Source organism: Neofelis nebulosa, chromosome 13 (assembly GCF_028018385.1).
Source record: "Neofelis nebulosa isolate mNeoNeb1 chromosome 13, mNeoNeb1.pri, whole genome shotgun sequence".
In the NCBI taxonomy this organism is placed as follows: domain Eukaryota; kingdom Metazoa; phylum Chordata; class Mammalia; order Carnivora; family Felidae; genus Neofelis; species Neofelis nebulosa.
Window position 1 is genome coordinate 89,034,907 of NC_080794.1, and position 17,437 is coordinate 89,052,343.

Here is a 17,437-nt window from a genome sequence, read left to right on the forward strand (position 1 = left end):
ACCCAGGCACCCCAAGATTCAAACAGATTTAAAGGAGTCTGTGTCATCCAAGTTGCTTCTGCAAGTTTCCTTGAGAAACAAACCAATGTTTTTGCCTGGGAACCAGCTACAATTCCTTCCAAACTTAGTAGGAACCAAAATGCATACAATTATGTAGCAAACCCTTACCTGAGAAGGTGTAAGTGTGGGGTCAACAGGCAGACGCAGCCACCTGTCAGTTGACCGTGACCGTGACCGGTCTGGCAGGGAGGTCCATGTGCACCTCACGCTGCCCGTGACACAGGTCCCCCAGGGCTGTGAACCTCAGTCCTACCCAGCCACACCATTGCGCCTTTTCTCCAGGGGGCAGGCCTGAGTTCCTACACCCTACTTCATCTGGCCCTGATAAATCAGCCCCAAATGCAAGCTCCGCGAAGACAGATTTCCTGATGAAATAAGAAATGATGTCAGCACTCAGACAGAGCTTAAATTCAGGCCTTTCAGTGATTTTAAAGATGTATGAATAAAGGGATTCCCAGCAAATCCTGGGCACTTCATTGATTATATGGAAAGCTTTTAAAATAAAGTTACAAATACCTTAAGATGAGAGAATAAAGACTATACTAGTTTAAGACACTGTTTTTGAAACTTTAAAAGCTTATCCTATTAGCCAAAAATACAGCCTTTCACTGGAGAACCTCCGACAGGTAGGATTGAGGGCATTTGCGTCTTCATGATATTTTGCTGGACTTCGAGAGTTTTCTGTGAAAAGGATGACTTTTCCTTGTAAACAGGGAAAAAAATATTAAATCGCAAAACTGTCGTAAATTATAAACTACTAAGAAAGCTAAGACTCACTCAAGTTGGAGGAAAACTTCCAGCAATACTTAGGTGATGATATATACTCGGGACGTGATTTCCAGGGCAACAATTATTTTATTTCTTTCCAAATTGGTAAAGTTTGGGGAAAGAATATTTCTCTCTACATACTGCACTTGCCATAGAAATGCACTAACTGTGTCTTTAGAAAGCGTGTTTCTCTTGTCACTTTGGTGTGTAATTGCTCATATTTAAAAATGTGGACTGCAGTCACGGAACGTAGTGTTTAAGATGTATTCAACTCACACCTTGTCCTTGCAAGCGGTAGTTATCTGTCTCTGTCCTCTGAGGAAGCTCATGGTATGCTGAGCAAAACCCGAAGGGTAATAAAGAAGGATGATGTGCAAATCATCACAAAATGAACCCAGCTCCATCCCATCAATTAAATAGACTGGGTACTAACTATCTTATTTGATAGAGAAATTTTAAAAAAGCAAAGAATATGCAACTCAAAACACCTGCTATCCTATGCACGATTGTCTGTCCCTTACAATGACATGCTTTAGATGAAAAGTTGATCATGTATTTCAAGGGTTCAAAACATCCATTTCCTGAGCTCTGGAGGCCTGCAGGTGGCAGGGGCCCCTGGGACACAAGTGTCACCCTCCTGGCTGGTGGCTGGTTTTCAGGGAGCTTTGAATGGCTCACACAGGGGAAATATTGTTTTAGATGTCGACAGTGACACTCTCGTGACATCACTGGTAATATTCTTCACATGTACTTGTCTTAGCAATTCTCAGCAAGTTCATGGAGTAAGTCGTCAGACCCCAGTGAGGACATTCAGCCCGGAAATTTCATCACGACCTACTCCAACAGGGTTAGCTATTATTCCCACAGAATACTAACGTATGAGATGAAATGCACCACCATGAAGCCACCTTCTCAGTTGGGACCCCACGTAGGGTCCTACAACTGCTAAGGAGACCTCAAGAGTCACCTGTCCTGACAGGGCTTCCAGGGACGGCCTGGGCTGGAGTCACCTTGCCCCTGGACACACTTCTGGTTCCTCCTCCTGCTGGGGATGCCACGTGCAGGAAGAGCCATGTTCCTGAGAATGCCAGAAGGCGTTCTCCACCCGGCCCAGGTGGAGACAGGGGAGGCCAGGGAGTGCAAATGAGAGAGGAGAGACAAGGTCCTGACCGTTGGCGCCTTCCAGGCAGTGGGAAGGAATTCCTTCTCAGAGAGGCTTCCAGCTATGACACACACACACCCACACCACTCCCGCCTTCCTGAGGGAACAGCATAGTTCACATGCCAGGAGGAGGCAAGAGATTCCGAGTGAAGCCTAAGGCTGGAAGATTTTACTCCCAATCCTCACAGTCTGGCTTTGCCCCAATCCCCAGCCCAAAGGAGACCTTTGAGACGCCCCAGGATAAAACCATTTACAGCTTGAATTTCTCTCTAGACTTGAGGGAGCCAGGAGCTCCCACTGGCCAGCGAGGCCGAGGCCGGGTGGGGCTGAAGGATGTCACCCGGGGAGGCACTGGAATAATGCTTCACCAACTCTTGGTCTGGGGGAACCCTGAGATTGTTCTTTGGGAACAAGCCCCAGGTAGTGCTGCCATTGCTGGCCACACTTTGAGAACCATCTAGAAGACGATGGATATTTTAGGAACTCTAGAGTTTATAGAACAATTGGTGAGGTTTTTTTTCCTTCTTTTTTCTTTGCTTTTTTTTTCATTCTTTCATTTAACAAATAAATCTTCTAGGGAACCAGTGGGTCAAATGGGTCAAATATGGGATTTGCCTCAAAGACACGGCGTTTAAATTCATTAATTCTAAACCCATGTTCTCTTTACAGAGGATGGTAAAGTACCTATACTATAGCTAAAATCATCAGTATTTGGTAACTATTAACTGTGTGGTGACAGGTGATAATGGGCAGTTAACACTTAGCTTGAATCCCGTGAATATATGGTAATATAAATTATCTGGGTCCTGAGCCTAAACAGGACAGGCTTACTGGCAAAGCAGTGACATCAGAAGCAACTGTTTGAGACCATGTGCTCTGTATGCAATTCACACTTGTCACCACAGTGGCCAGTCACACGGAACATTCAGGAAAGGACTTCCCTTAAGGTCACCTCATTAGTCAAAAGGCCATGAGAGCTTCCAGAGTGAGGGAGTTTGGGGGAAGCGGCAAGATCCCTGGGAGGGCCATACAGAGGAGCTATTCATTTGCACATAAAAACTTTTCGGTTCAGAAGCAAACTAAGAGGCAGAGGGAAAGTCATTTAAAAGAGCTCGGCCGCACAAAATCACCTGCAAGCGAAAAAGTGGGCCGGACCACATGAACCCCAGCACAAAAGCTCATCTCCAGAGAACGCACACAGCTTCCCCCATCAGGGATTTCTACGCAGGATGGTGAGCGCATACCATTTCTGTGAGTTGAAATTCACGTGGCACGACTTTTCAATATTGAAAACGAAATCGCTGGCCAGGCTCCCTAAGACAGCCTCTTCTTCTTGACGAGACGGGCAATGGTACTGACATGGAGACTTATGGGATAGGAAGGCATGGCGGCCCCGTCGCTCCCCTCGCTGGAAAATGCCAGGAGCAGAGGGGAGCCCATTCCTTGTCAACCAAAGAACAAGTCATGGGAGACCAATTTGATTGTGCCTCCCTGATAGAATTTCAAGATTCACCAGTGCCGAGTGCAATCCACATATTCCAGTAAAAGTTTAACAAAGCATTTGACAATAAGATCTATTAGATTGCAGAACAGACTTCCAGAAGAAGTTGTGGGAGTGTTCTCTCCAGGGACCTTTCAAATCACACAAGACAACCCATTCGAGGAAGCATATTGCAGAGGACAATTTTTTCTCCCTCCAGGTTCCTTGATTTAACTGGACCACTTAACATATCTTGGGTGGAAATATGATAAGCACCATTGAAACAAGTCCCTTTTCCAAAGGAAAGCATAATCATAAATACAGATTTATTGAAACACATTTTCCCCTCGCTTAGACAGAGGAGAGAGGGCTCTTCCTGCAAGGCCCCACTTACGTAAGATACAGAGAGCCAGGGAGCCATCAGCCACAGCCGCCGAGGAAGGCACAGGTGAAACTCACCGATGCCACCCCACCGGCATCGCTGGGTGTCCAAAGGGAACACAGTGCCTCCTACATCCGGCTCCACTGCCAACCCAACCAGCCTGGTGGGGCATCCAGTGACGTCCTCTACCGGAAGATAAACACGGATGGCCGCCATAGGCGGGCATTTTACACAACAAGCACACACAGTAGTTTGAAACCCCTGAAGCCCCTGTGTGTCCGATACGATCAAATTATACAACGGCGTGCCATTTCTATCATACCTTTGCTTTAACCAGTCGTACAAATATTTATAAGCCGGAAAATTCCAAAACCATGTTTGTCTAGGATATAAACACTAATTGCTTCCCTAGCTGCACTGTACTACTTTTGAGGGAGGAAAAAAAAATGATTCTCTTTAAACCTTGCTACAAAATATATGCAGAATTTGTTTTCCAATGAACGGCTAATAAGGCTACCTCTTAAGTCTAGATATGTAAAAAATTGCCCTTTTCACAGCTGATAAAATACAAATTAATCCTTAGAGGATTTAATATGTGTCTATTTATTACTTTCAATCTGAATGTACCATGGCAATTAATATGGCTTCCATTAGCCTGTGAGGAAATCAGTAACTTTGCCTTTGAAACTAGAAATACATGCAAAGTTGACCCTGTTTTAAATGCCTCCTACCTGTGTGCGTGCATGAGCGCGTATTTACTTTCAAATGTGCTGCGAGAGGTGCGATTTGATGCCCTTCAGAAGATCACAATTGCCAAAGCCCCTCTATAGTCACAGCATTGCTTCTAGAATCCATTTGAGTTCCAAAAGCTTTAAATTGCAGTGTCTTCGGGGTATGAAATAATGTTGTTTGCATGCAATCGCAAGTTCAGTTTATTATGAGAAATGAAAACATTTTAAAAATTAAAGAAACATTTTTCTTTGTGTTTACAGTTCATTGTGTTAGTTTAACCCCCACACTTAACCTCCACAGTTCATTTTATAAACGCGCCTTTCATTTATTTTTGCATGCATGCAGACTTAACCCTTGGTTACCTGGCTCCTTTTCAGGTAAATGCAGACGCTTGAAAGCAAATGTGCGTTCCTCCCATGCCCCGTGGGTGTGTGGTCAGTGGGCTGCCCAGCCGCGTCATTATATCTGCAGAAATGTGAAAATCCCTCCCTTCCTAACTTAGCTTTCTTAAAGAGCCACTGGTGTCTATTTTCACCCTCGTTTATTCAGCATTCGTGCTTCGGTTTTCTCAGTTGGGTCCAAAACATCTGAGGCCATAACAACTTACAACCCAAGCCAGACTGAAGTTTAAATTCCAGGTAATAATGGTATCCAGTCACATTTCTTGTTGTTGGTATCGAGTACTTTCCAAAATGAGCTCCACTTTTTTATTTTTCATCTTGGGCTCAAAATTTTATTTTTTTTAAGTTTATTTATTTATTTTGAGAGAGAGAGAGAGAGAGAGAGAGAGTAGGGGAGGGAAAGAGAGAGAGGGAAAGAGAATCCCAAGCAGGTTCTGCACTGTCTGCACAGAGCCCAACGCAGGGCTTGAACCCACGAACCGTGAGATCATGACCTGAGCCGAAATCAACACTTAACTGACTGAGCCACCCAGGCACCCCTTGGACTCAAAATCCGAGTTGAAAGCTAAAAGGATCACCTCGTTTTCTTTTTCAAAAATGAGCCCTTCTAATTACCCTGGCACTTACACTTTAAGTGCGTGGTAATGGGGCAGGTTTTATTAACATTTTTTTAAAGCCAGGATGCCTGTTTAATATTTTGCTTTTGTGTATCCTTCAGCAAAAGCACATACAACTTCCTGCAGCGGTCGAGGTTTATGTACGGTTCCAGCGGTCGTGGGTGTTCAGGCTTAAGGACACCTCTGCGGAGTTGAGGAGAGCAGCCCTCTTTGCTCTGAGAATTATGTCACCTCCTCTGTCCCATTTCAGCCACGGAGTTCTTTTGACAGACAGCAGGAACAAATCTGCATAAGGAAAAGTAAGTGACAGCTGGGGTCAGACTCTCTCTGTTTAATGACACTGCCAGTTACACATTTTGAATTGTTTAAATATGAGTCTCCCGTCCTCACAATCATCATCTCACTGGTTCCACGCTTCATACCCAACAGCCAGGAAACTGACACGTAATTACACACTTGCTGATGGTATCGGGGGCCGATAATTAAAACTGCCACCCGAGGATTACGATTGCTAGTCTGCAGCTGCGTGTTGTCAGGAGGCAGCAACTCCAGCAGCTTTTAACACCACCTCCTTACAGGTGGACCTCGGGTCTCAGCGCTGGAGGGTCCGGCCGGCCTCCGCACATCATTTGCAACGTCTCGCACAAATGAAGAAAATCTATTAACAACCCAATAAGTGAAATACAAACACGATGACCCAAGGGTTAAACTGTCTGCTTGGACTCAGAAGTTGGATCTATTAGGCATTGTTCTTTTTTTCCTTCCTTTTTGCCACGTTTACCGAAAAGATCACCAAATGCCTTCCCACCTCAAGTTTTCCCCGGTGAAGCCACGTGGGATTCAAAGAAACGGACGGCCCGGCGGCATGGTTTCGTGCCTGCGCCTGAGAAAAGAAATAGGGGAGACTCTGGAAAAAGACCAGCAACATGAACAGAAGTTTAAACCCTTCCACGTTTGTGGACTACAAGTAGGTTTCATCCTCTGGAAGGAAACGAGATTAGGGTAGAAGAAGGCTGGGGTGGGGACCGTGGGGGTTAAGGAGTCCCCACGCTTCTGCCCAAGGAAGCAGTCACACTGATGGCACAACATCTGGTGACTTCTGACGTCCTGGTTTCTCCTTCATCCACGCAAGGATGCACAGAGGGGGCAGAAGTGTGAAGAGTTGCTAAAATAATCTAAATAGGGCAGGCAGGGAATGCACAAAAGACAAAGACAGGAGCCATCATGAGTAGGCAAGAGCTGTAGATTTATGAATGCTAAACATTAAAATATTAGAAAAAGTTAACCGGAAAAGTGAAAGCTGCCGTAGACCAACGATAATCCAAATTTTAATAGGCCCGACAGCATGGCAGAGGCAGCTTGGCCTGGAATGAACTATATTTATTCAACTCAAAAATGAACAATTTATTCCTTGTATTGGGCCCAAACCTATTCATCAGCATGCATTCGTGTGTCTCCCCCGACTACCTGCCTTCCAGACTAGCCTCCCAGCACGTCCCCACTGGGAGATGAAGACAAGACCCCTACCTGAGCTCTGAGCCGAGCGTAAGGGGTAACAGTCGCACAGCACAATTAATTCTACCCCGTACGTGGGGAGGGGCTCTCCTGACACCTGTCGGCTGGGCTGAGCAGCCTCCCTGGTTTTCTGGGACTTGAGACATTTATGCTAACACCCAAAAGTCCCAGACCATCCAGGAAAAGTCGGCCAGTGGCCCATTCCACTCCCATGATATTAAAGATGAAGTTAATTGGTTTTTGTTGCTGATTTTTTTTTTTTTTACCTTCTTAAACTCTGAGGCAGAATTACAGAATTACGGGTTTGAGGCTACTAGGTCTGTACCCCAGAAATAACTGGCATGACCACAATGCACTTTCTAAAAGCACTCATTTTAATCTGCTGTCATGTAAAATGTCTTAACCTTGAAACCACAAGGATAACTCGTGCACTGGAAAACAAAATCGCATGAACTTTTGGAAGAAAGACACATTTTCAGAGGGTTTCTGCTGTCCGGGCGGGATGGACAGCCAAGGTCAACACACACCTGGGACCTATTCCTGGCTGCATTTGAGCAGTGCTGATCCAGCCCACATTTCCTATCCCCCTCCAGGCCACAGAGGAGAAGGGCAAGCCCAGGGGCACATCGCGACTTTTCTCCTAAGACCCAGGACTCCTTCCTGTGTCTTCCTCTCCAGACCTCTACATCTGCTAAGGATTCTGGGAGCAGGCAACATGTCCAGGCAGGCAACGCTCAGCCCTTCCCTGCCCTGTGATCACCAGCAGGACCGATGGTCCTTATCTATAAATGGTGATGATACTGGCCTTCGAGGAGGTGCCGGGAGGATTGATGAGCTCTAACAAATGTGAAGTCTGTGTTCGTGCTATCAGGCGATATGCTGACGGTCCGTGCTTTAAGAGGAAGGAGTGACTGACCTATTTAATGCACACCCACTTTACAAATTTGAAATGTCATATTGATCATGATGATCACGGAAATCTCATCAAGTTCTTACCAACTGGTGTTTTCTTAAAGTGCAAGGACGCGAGGAACCTCACTGGTCAGCTCTCTGCTAACACCCAGGGAACGGCAGCACGTGTGGCCTAGGATGTTTTTACAATGTCGCTTACGTGTACCACATATATGTTTGTCCTGACAACCAGGCTGTGTGTCTCCCTAAGACTCCAAATGGATCCAGGGCCCAAAAGTTAAATTGTTTTAAAAACTTTTCATAATGAATCACTATTTTTAATATTTAATAAACATAAAATAAAACTGAATTTACTTTGTTTTAAAAAATAAATAGTATTTTTATTAACTAGTCTTTTTTTTTTAATTTTTAATAAGAAATAAAAGCCCGAATCCTCCAACATGAAGATGTTAATAGAGGACAGGACCCCCGTGCAAGTCCAGATGATGATTTGTATCAAGATTCCAAAAGTAGTCGAGCGCTATTAGAAGGAGGAGGAGGATTATCTGAAAACTGACCTTTACCGACCTGCCGATCGCACGTTGCTACATCCAGTGTCTCATGAGGATTCTCAGTTAGTGGCACTGAGGCATCGAAGGAGGAAGACACCAAAACCACAAAAGCAGCATTCGGGATCACAGCTTCCGGCAGAAAGAGGTCAAGTCACCCTCAAAGTAAGAATCCTGTAAATCTGGCCACTGCTTAACGACAGATATCATGGTTGGAGAACGAGAAGAATGGGCTGTGTGGGAAATTCCTTCACAGTCGCACTCACGGATGTCATGCACGCGGCATCAGTGCACTTACCACCCCCGTGCCCTGCAGCGTCTCACTGCACCTCTCTGGCAGTCCTGGGAGGGAGGCACGCGGGCCCCAGGCTGCGTGCAGACCCCCAGCCCCACGGGCAGCTCAGAGTCAGCAGGGACATGTTGAGAAGAATGTCCATGTGTGTTTAATCATTATCTTGTGAGTGACGATGCAGACAATACAGATTAGTGAGGAAGTATAGAAGTCCACCTTGGTGGGGCAAGCGAGAGGTCACATCAGAAGCCTGCTTCACACAAGTCGCTTTGCTCCCGGGGACTCACAGATCTCCGGCCTTGACTCGAGGTTAAAGAAAATAGTAAGATTGTGAATATGATCCAACACAGAGCAGTGGAACAGTGATGTCCTCGTGGAGGGTTCAAAGTGAAAGATGAAATAAAAGCTTTTCTGACACGCCATTAAAGGCCATCGTCTGCTCATTGAAACGACCTCACTGAGGGATATATTCGGTATTTTGAATGGCTCTAGTCTGTCACTTTAGAACTAGAATGCATGTTCCATATGAAGGAAAGAAATGTTAAAATTCTCAGTAAGACCAAACTGTAGGATAAACAGCTCATTCAACAGAAGTTTGACTCTTTCCAAACAATTGATGCTTTCTTGCACTGTATTGCACAAGAGAAACTAATGACATGCTTTAGGGAGCATGTTTTAAAACCACATGTAGATATAGAAACAGGGTGTGTTAAATTCCATTCCGATCCAAAGGCAACCACACATCGGGTTTGGCACTCTTTTCCCAAACTGGAAGATTTGATCTATTTGTAAATGACTGGGGCGCACCAGCCCAGCGCGTAAGGCCCCCGGAAGTCCTTGGGGAGAAAAGGCACCTTTCTGCAACTGTCGAACCCAACTGGCACCCAGTGACCAGACCGCGTGCAGGTCACAGAGATCTGCAAGCCCAGAGATCACTGGGCTTTCTACAACTGAACCCTAGCCAGAAGCAATGCATGGCCCGTTGCAACAACCTCACTGCAGCACTGTCTAGTTTGGAATTTGCAGGGATGAAAACGGAAAGTGTCCAAAGCTGACCTAACAAAAGGCCCAGCTGCCACTGTTAAGTTGTTAGTTACTGTTAAGACCAGGTCCCTCCGTTAATAATATTGCCGACGGCCTGCAGAGTAAGTGTGCTTGTGGAAAGGAAGACACAACGCTTTGAAATGTGCATTGGGTTTCCATAGTTTTCAGCATACAGATCTTTTACATCCTTGGTTACGTTTATTCCTTGGTATTTTATGATTCTTGGTGCAATTGTGAATGGGATCGGTTTCTTTATTTGTCTTTCTGTTGCTTCATTATTAGTATATAAGAATGCAACTGATTTCTTTACATTGATTTTGTATCCTGTGACTTTGCTGAATTCATGTATCATTTCTAGCAGACTTTTAGTGGAGTCTGTCGGGTTTTCCATGTATAATAACATATCATCTGCAAAAAGTGAAAGCTTGACTTCATCTTTGCCAATTTTTATGCCTTATGAAGGAAATTGAAGAAGATATAAAGAAATGGAAAAACATCCCTTGCTCATGGGTTGGAAGAATAAATGTTGTTAAAATGTCAATACTACCCAAAGCTATCTACACATTCAATGCAATCCCAATCAAAATTGCACCAGCATTCTTCTCAAAGCTAGAACAAGCAATCCTAAAATTTGTATGGAACCACAAAAGACCCTGAATAGCCAAAGTAATATTGAAGAAGATGACCAAAGCAGGAGGCATCACAATCCTAGACTTTAACCTCTACTACAAAGCTATAATCATCAAGACAGCATGGTATTGGCACAAAAACAGACACATAGACCAATGGAATAGAATAGAGACTCCAGAATTGGACCCACAAAAGTATGGCCAACTAATCTTTGACAAAGCAGGAAAGAATATCCAATGGAAAAAAGACAGTCTCTTTAACAAATGATGCTGGGAGAACTTAACAGCAACATGCAGAAGAATGAAACTAGACCACTTTCTTACACCACTCATAAAAATAAACTCAAAATGGATAAAGGACCTGAATGTGAGATGGGAAACCATCAAAACCCTAGAGGAGAAAGCAGGAAAAAACCTCTCTGACCTCAGCCACAGCGACTTCTTACTCAACACATCCCCAAAGGCAAGGGAATTATAAGCAAAAATGAGCTATTGGGACCTCATGAAGATAAAAAGCTTCTGCACTGCAAAGGAAACAATCAACAAAACTAAAAGGCAACCAATGGAATCGGAAAAGGTATTTGCAAATGACATATCGGACAAAGGGCTAGTATCCAAAATCTATAAAGAGCTCACCAAACTCCACGCCAAAAAGCAAATAGTCCAGTGAATAAATGGGCAGAAAACATGAGTAGACACTTCTCTAAAGACATCCAGATGGCCAACAGGCACATGAAAAGATGCTGAACTCCACTCCTCATCAGGGAAACACAAATCAAAACTACAATGAGATATCACCTCATGCTGGTCAGAGTGGCTAAAAGGAACAAATCAGGAGACTATAGATGCTGGAAAGGATGTGGAGAAATGGGAACCCTCCTGCACTGCAATGCAAACTGGTGCAGCCGCTCTGGAAAACAGTGTGGAGGTTCCTCAAAAAATTAAAAATAGATCTACCCTATGACAGCAATAACACTGCTAGGAATTTACCCATGGGGTACAGGAGTGTTGATGCATAGGGGCACTTGTACCCCAATGTTTACAGCAGCACTTTCAACAATAGCCAAATTATGGGAAGAGCCTAAATGCCCATCAACTGATGAATGAATAAAGAAATTGTGGTTTATATACACAAGGGAATACTACTTGGCAATGAGAAAGAATGAAATATGGCCTTTTGTAGCAACGTGGATGGAACTGGAGGGTATTATGTTAAGTGAAATAAGTCAGACAGAGAAAGACAGATACCATATGTTTTCACTCTTATGTGGATCCTGAGAAACTTAACAGAAGACCGTGTTGGGGCGGGGGAGGGAAAGGGAGGAAAAAGTTACAGAGAGGGAAGGAGGCAAACCATAAGAGACTCTTAAAAACTGAGAATAAACTGAGGGTTGATGGTGGGGTGGGAGGGAGGGGAAAGTGGGTGATGGGCATTGAGGAGGACACCTGTTGGGATGAGCCCTGGGTGTTGTATGGAAACCAATCTGACAATAAATTTCATTTAAAAAAATAAATAAATATAAATAAATAAATAAATAAATAAATAGATAAACAAAAATAAAATGTACATGGGGATGCATCATTTTCATTAGCTGAAATTCCAGAACCTTTGTTCTATACATTGAATTGGGACCATTCTGTGCACTGGAAATCTGGGCATGTCTGAGTCTTAAACCATCAAAAACAGAGACAGGCCCCAGTGCCCACATTTAAGTCACTCTCTAGATGCAGCCGAACAAAAACCACACATGTGACTGCGCATTTGTGAATTTTATGGGCTTTTTCTTTTTGAATCTGGCAGTCAAAGTAGCCATCCAGCCAAAGAGAAGATCTACAGGGAGAAGAGATACATGCACGTAAGCACAGGGAGTCACGAGAAGCCGTTAACGTCTGTGTCTGCTGCACTTGTGGGATCATTCATTCACTAACGCCACTACAAACCACCCCCCACCCGCCCACTTTGGGTCCCGTCAGGCCAGCAGGTGCTGTACAACGCCCCAGGCAGTCACCCAGCCACCTGCCACCTGGATTGCCCTCGGACGGACCGCCCAGAAGAGCAACTTCCCCTGTGAGGACTTAACAATAAACAAGTGAGCAAAACACACAACGACAAGACTCCATCCCATGCAGGAGAGCTGGCAATGAGAAAAGGCAAAATGTAAAGCCTGCACACCTCCATCGATCCCCGTGATCAGAGGCAAAGCATGAATTCAGGGCTTCTGCTCCTGCCAGGATTCTGGGTGAGATGTGAGCGCCTTTAAAATGGGAGCCGCGGTGCCACATTCTTGGAGACCTTCTTTTATTTTCCTTAAACTGTGACTGGAGGTGTCTGGCCAGGGGGTGAGGTGGGACGGGCTCCTGTTCCTCCTACTCAAGCCCTCTAGGGGCCCCTTTCCTGTGCGGTCCCGGTGCATCCAACCTTCCACCAGGGCCCGCCGGCAGGGGTCACACAGAGGCACAAGGCAGGAACACCGGGGACCGGGAGGTGTGCCGGAGGCACCACTCTTCCCAGCAAGGCAAAGTCAGAGGCTGCAGGCAAGGAGACGGTTAACGCTGGGGCACGTGTCCACAGTGGCAGGCCTGCTGTGTCGCCCAGCTGAGGGCAGCTCGGTCGGCTGGGTGGGTCGTGGAGACCCACTAGCAGCTTGGGGTCTCGGGATGGAGGAGAAAGAACATTGCCTTGGGAGATGCTTTTCCATGGGGACATCAGTCCTGCCCGGGTGCCCCAGCCTCAGCCAGCTGGCCCCGTTAGGAGTCCTACAGCGGAAGTCTCCCCCAACGTGGCGTTCCAAGCGGCATTTCTGCATCATCCAGAACAGTTGGCATATGAGATCAAGTGGTGCCTCCAGAACTAGAGATTTCAGAAGAGCAGGGAGTTTTTCTCAGAAGGAACACATTTTAATTATTATCGGGCACACGGCAGAAGCTGCAGGCCGGACGCAGATAGAGGATGATATTTCAGAGGGTCTGTCTCTTAGGGCCAGGGTTTCTTCCCGTGACTCATCTTTTCCCTCCCTTCAAATGAGCTCTGTAAAAGAGTCTCTAAATGTGCACAGTAAATACGCAGTCCCGGCAAGACTGAGAATATTCGTAGCACCACCACCACCATGAATAACGCGCCTCCTATTTGCAAACAGCTTAGGATGACGCGTCCTTAATCTGTACACTCTGCCTGCTTCTATCCACCATCATCCCTCTTACCAGAGGTGAGAGAAAACCACGGAAAGCTGAGTTAGGCAGGTCTCACAGAGGAGTTTAGCAATAAGCCAGGCCTGTCCGTGAACACAGCGAGACTGTCCTGTCCTAGATCTGGGCTCATTTCCCAAAACAACCTTGAATCAATCCGAATAGATTAACCGAACCTCCCAGAACAGGAGGCACGGGGACTGGGAAATACGCAGAGATCTCTACAGAGAGGTGAGTTCGTCAGGTGTCAGCTGTCTGTTAAATAATAGTTCACTGTGGCCCCAGCAGCTTTGCAAATGAAGCAGGGGAGGAAACGCTGTGTTCCAGAGGAGGAACCCCCACTTGGGACAGAGGGCTCAGAAGACGTGAGGTCCACGCACAGCATCCAGAATTACAGGGATCAGGACTGGAGCGGTCATTAGGAAGCTGCTTGGACAGACACTGTGTCCGCAAACACTGGGCCCTGCAGGTTTGGCTTTGATTCTGGTGAGGAAGGGGCTGGCTTGTCCTCTTCTACCTAAGGAAACAGTAACAAAGGTCCCATCGGGACCCCATGCCTGTCTGCGTCCTGTCTCCAGACTCAGCGTCTCCCTCTGCCCACAGCGCCCTCCGCACTGACTCCCTGGGGAAAGGTGTCTACAGGCCGCTCACCCCCACTTGCCAGCTCCTGGGGACCCTGATGTGCATCCTTGTCCAAGACCCCTAAGTCCAAAGTAGGACTTCTGTACCTCGTGACTTCTGTACACTGTTTCTTCTTGTCTATTCCCCCCACCCGTTTTTTATTCTGAAAAATTTCGAACATAAAGCAAAGTTGGAAGAGTAGTGCAGCGAACACGCCCTTACTCATACCCAGGTTCGCCAACTTTTAACGGTTTGCATTTGTTAACATTTGTTGAGCTGTTTCAAAAGTGATCACTCTGTCCCTAAAATGGTCCACGTGTCATTAATGGTGATGAGCACTGAGTAATGTATAGAAGTGTTGAATCACTATATTTCACACCTGAGACTAATGTAACACCACGTGTTAATGATACTGGAATTTATCTACACGAATAAGGTATAAAATTCAGAAAATAAAAGGTTTAAAGAGAAAAATAAAAACCTCCTATGATTAAAAAAAAAAAGCACTTCAGTGTCTCCTCTAAGAATATGAGGGATTTTTTTTTTAAGAAATAGAACCTTGCAGGGTTCTATGCCCACCTTTCAAATATACATCAATTTTCTTATAAGTCGTGGAGCGTGTGGCTTAGATTTCTGTGCCTTCTGTGGAACTGGCGGTCGGGGGGGTGGGGGTCCGTGGCTTAGGGACCACTGACATTTGTCCTGGGCACGAAGGCCCCCGATTTCAACAAAACCAGGAACGGTGTCCACAGAATGAGCACCTGGAACTCCTCATAGCAATTTTAGCACCAAATGAACTACAAGGGCAAGTGGATGAGACTGAGACAAGCCATGTCTATCAGTAAAGGTTTCTTCTGACTTGTTTGCCTGGTGACGAACACCTTCCAGATCGACAAAATATGCACTTCGGGAAGTAACTCTGGACAGTGATATTTGCAAAGAGAAAACCTGGAGGACGATGCATTGTTGTGTTGGCTGCAAGGGTACTTACTATAGACCTCAAAATGAGAAGGGGCGGGGTTCGATGTTCCTTCTTTTATACGATAAACACAGCAGGAAGCAGAGGGTTGTAGACCTGTTCCTTATCCCCTATCCCCTTCTCCCCACAAAGGGATCTTTTTTTTTTTCTTTAAGGTTTATTTATTTTGTGAGAGAGAGGGCAAGTAGGGGAGGGGCAGAGAGGAGAGAGAGAGAGAGAGAGAGAGAGAGAGAGAGAGACAGAGGACCTGAAGCAGGCTTCGTGCTGACAGCAGAGAGAGCCCAATGTGAGACTTGAACTCGTAAATCATGAGATCATGACCTGAGCCGAAGTCAGACGCTCAACTGACTGAGCCACCTAGGTGCCCCACAAAGGGGATCTTTCTCAGAGCAAACAAGTAAAGGCCCCTTTTACAAAGATCACACATAGATCCAAACGTCTTAAGCTTCCCCTTCCAGGACTCACACCAGCTCCTGACTGATGGATGAAACTGGGCAGGGCTCTGCCCAGGAACATGGGCCACACCAGTCGCATCCCACCTGCCCAGCTCTGTGCTCACCCCTCTCCTCCACAGCCTGTACCCGCTAAAAACTTCCTTTGGGAAAAGTCTTGGTGCTCATTCATACTATGGTGTAAACAGCTTAGTATAATCTTCCTAAATGACTTACATTTTGGAAGGTATCAAACTCTTAAGCTAAAGAACTATTTCCCTAGGGGGCACCTGGGAGGTTCAGTAGGTTAGGTGTCCAACTTCGGCTCAGATCATGATCTCACAGTTCGGGAGCTCAAGCCATACATCAGGCTCTCTGCCGTCAGCATGGAGCCCTCTTGGGATCCTCTGTCCCCCTCTCTCTGTTCCTCCCTTGCACGTGCACACATGCTCTCCCTTAAAAGTAAACAAATGTTAAGAATTTTTTAAATTTTTTTTTACAGTTTTTTCCCTAAAAGTCACATGAAGAGTCAGACTATATGCATTTAACCCACCGGTGGAATATGCCCAAGCACCCCAAAAGCTCCCTGGAGAAATGATACACAAAAGAAAGACGGGGTGGCCATACTGACCCTGGCAGGGACAGAAGGAAAGAGGAACGGGCCAGGGCCTTTGGCTCTGCCCTGGAGCCCCTCTGGAAACCTCACTCACCCCCAGCCATCCTGCGGGCAGCCAGGTGGCATCCATTCCCTCTGATCCTCTGTGACACTGGAGTCCCGGCTGAAGGATGCCCTTCAGACGCAAGAAGGCAGTGGCGTCTTGCCAGCCACCAGAGTCTGGTTCCCTCAACCAAACGATGGGCAACTGCAGTCACAGGTGGCCACAGCCCATCGGACAAAGGTGACAGGGCATCCGGCTGCACACAGGATGCCTGCGGGGACCGCAGCAAGTGACCAGTGCACGCAAGGTGTGGGATGCTCACAGCCATATCCCAGCACTGCGGACAGTACCCCTCACCCCCAAGGCGGCATAGTCCCTGCTGCCACCCATCTGGGGCAAAACTGAGCCCACCCAGTGCCCACCCAGCGGGGCTCCGGCAGGAGTGGCAGCAGCTTCACAAGAAACAAGGTCAGCGGACCTCCACCCACCTGGCCAGTGCCCAGAGAAGAAAAGGCAAACCTCTCTTGCCTCCCATCTGCCAGGCTCTGGGCTCCTCTGCACAGGAGGCCAGCCCCAGGCTGCCAGGGCACCTGGACCTGCAGGGAAACAATCGGGGGCTCTCACAGACACTCTGGCCACCAGAGTACTGACGGGGGATCTCCCTCCTCTTTGAACCTCCCCTTTGAACAGGGACATGGTCAGGATGTACCTGCTCCCCTGCTTTTTGTTCCTGCTTCCAGCTCAGGACCAACCAGAGGAAGCCACACACGCCCCCAAGTGAATCACGTAGGATGCGGTGCTTCTAGAAGGCCGCCTCCAGCTTTCTGGGCCGGCAGCTTCCAGGCAGGCCCACCTGACGCCATCCCTTTGTTGCTATAAACTTTCCTGCTCCCCTGGCTGCCTCTGAGTCTCTGACAAATGCAAGTGATGGAGGCTGAGACCCTCGCTGTGGCAAACTCTGAGCAAACACCTTCTGTTTGTTCTCATTTGGGTGATCTTTAGTTTATCTCCAAAGAGAA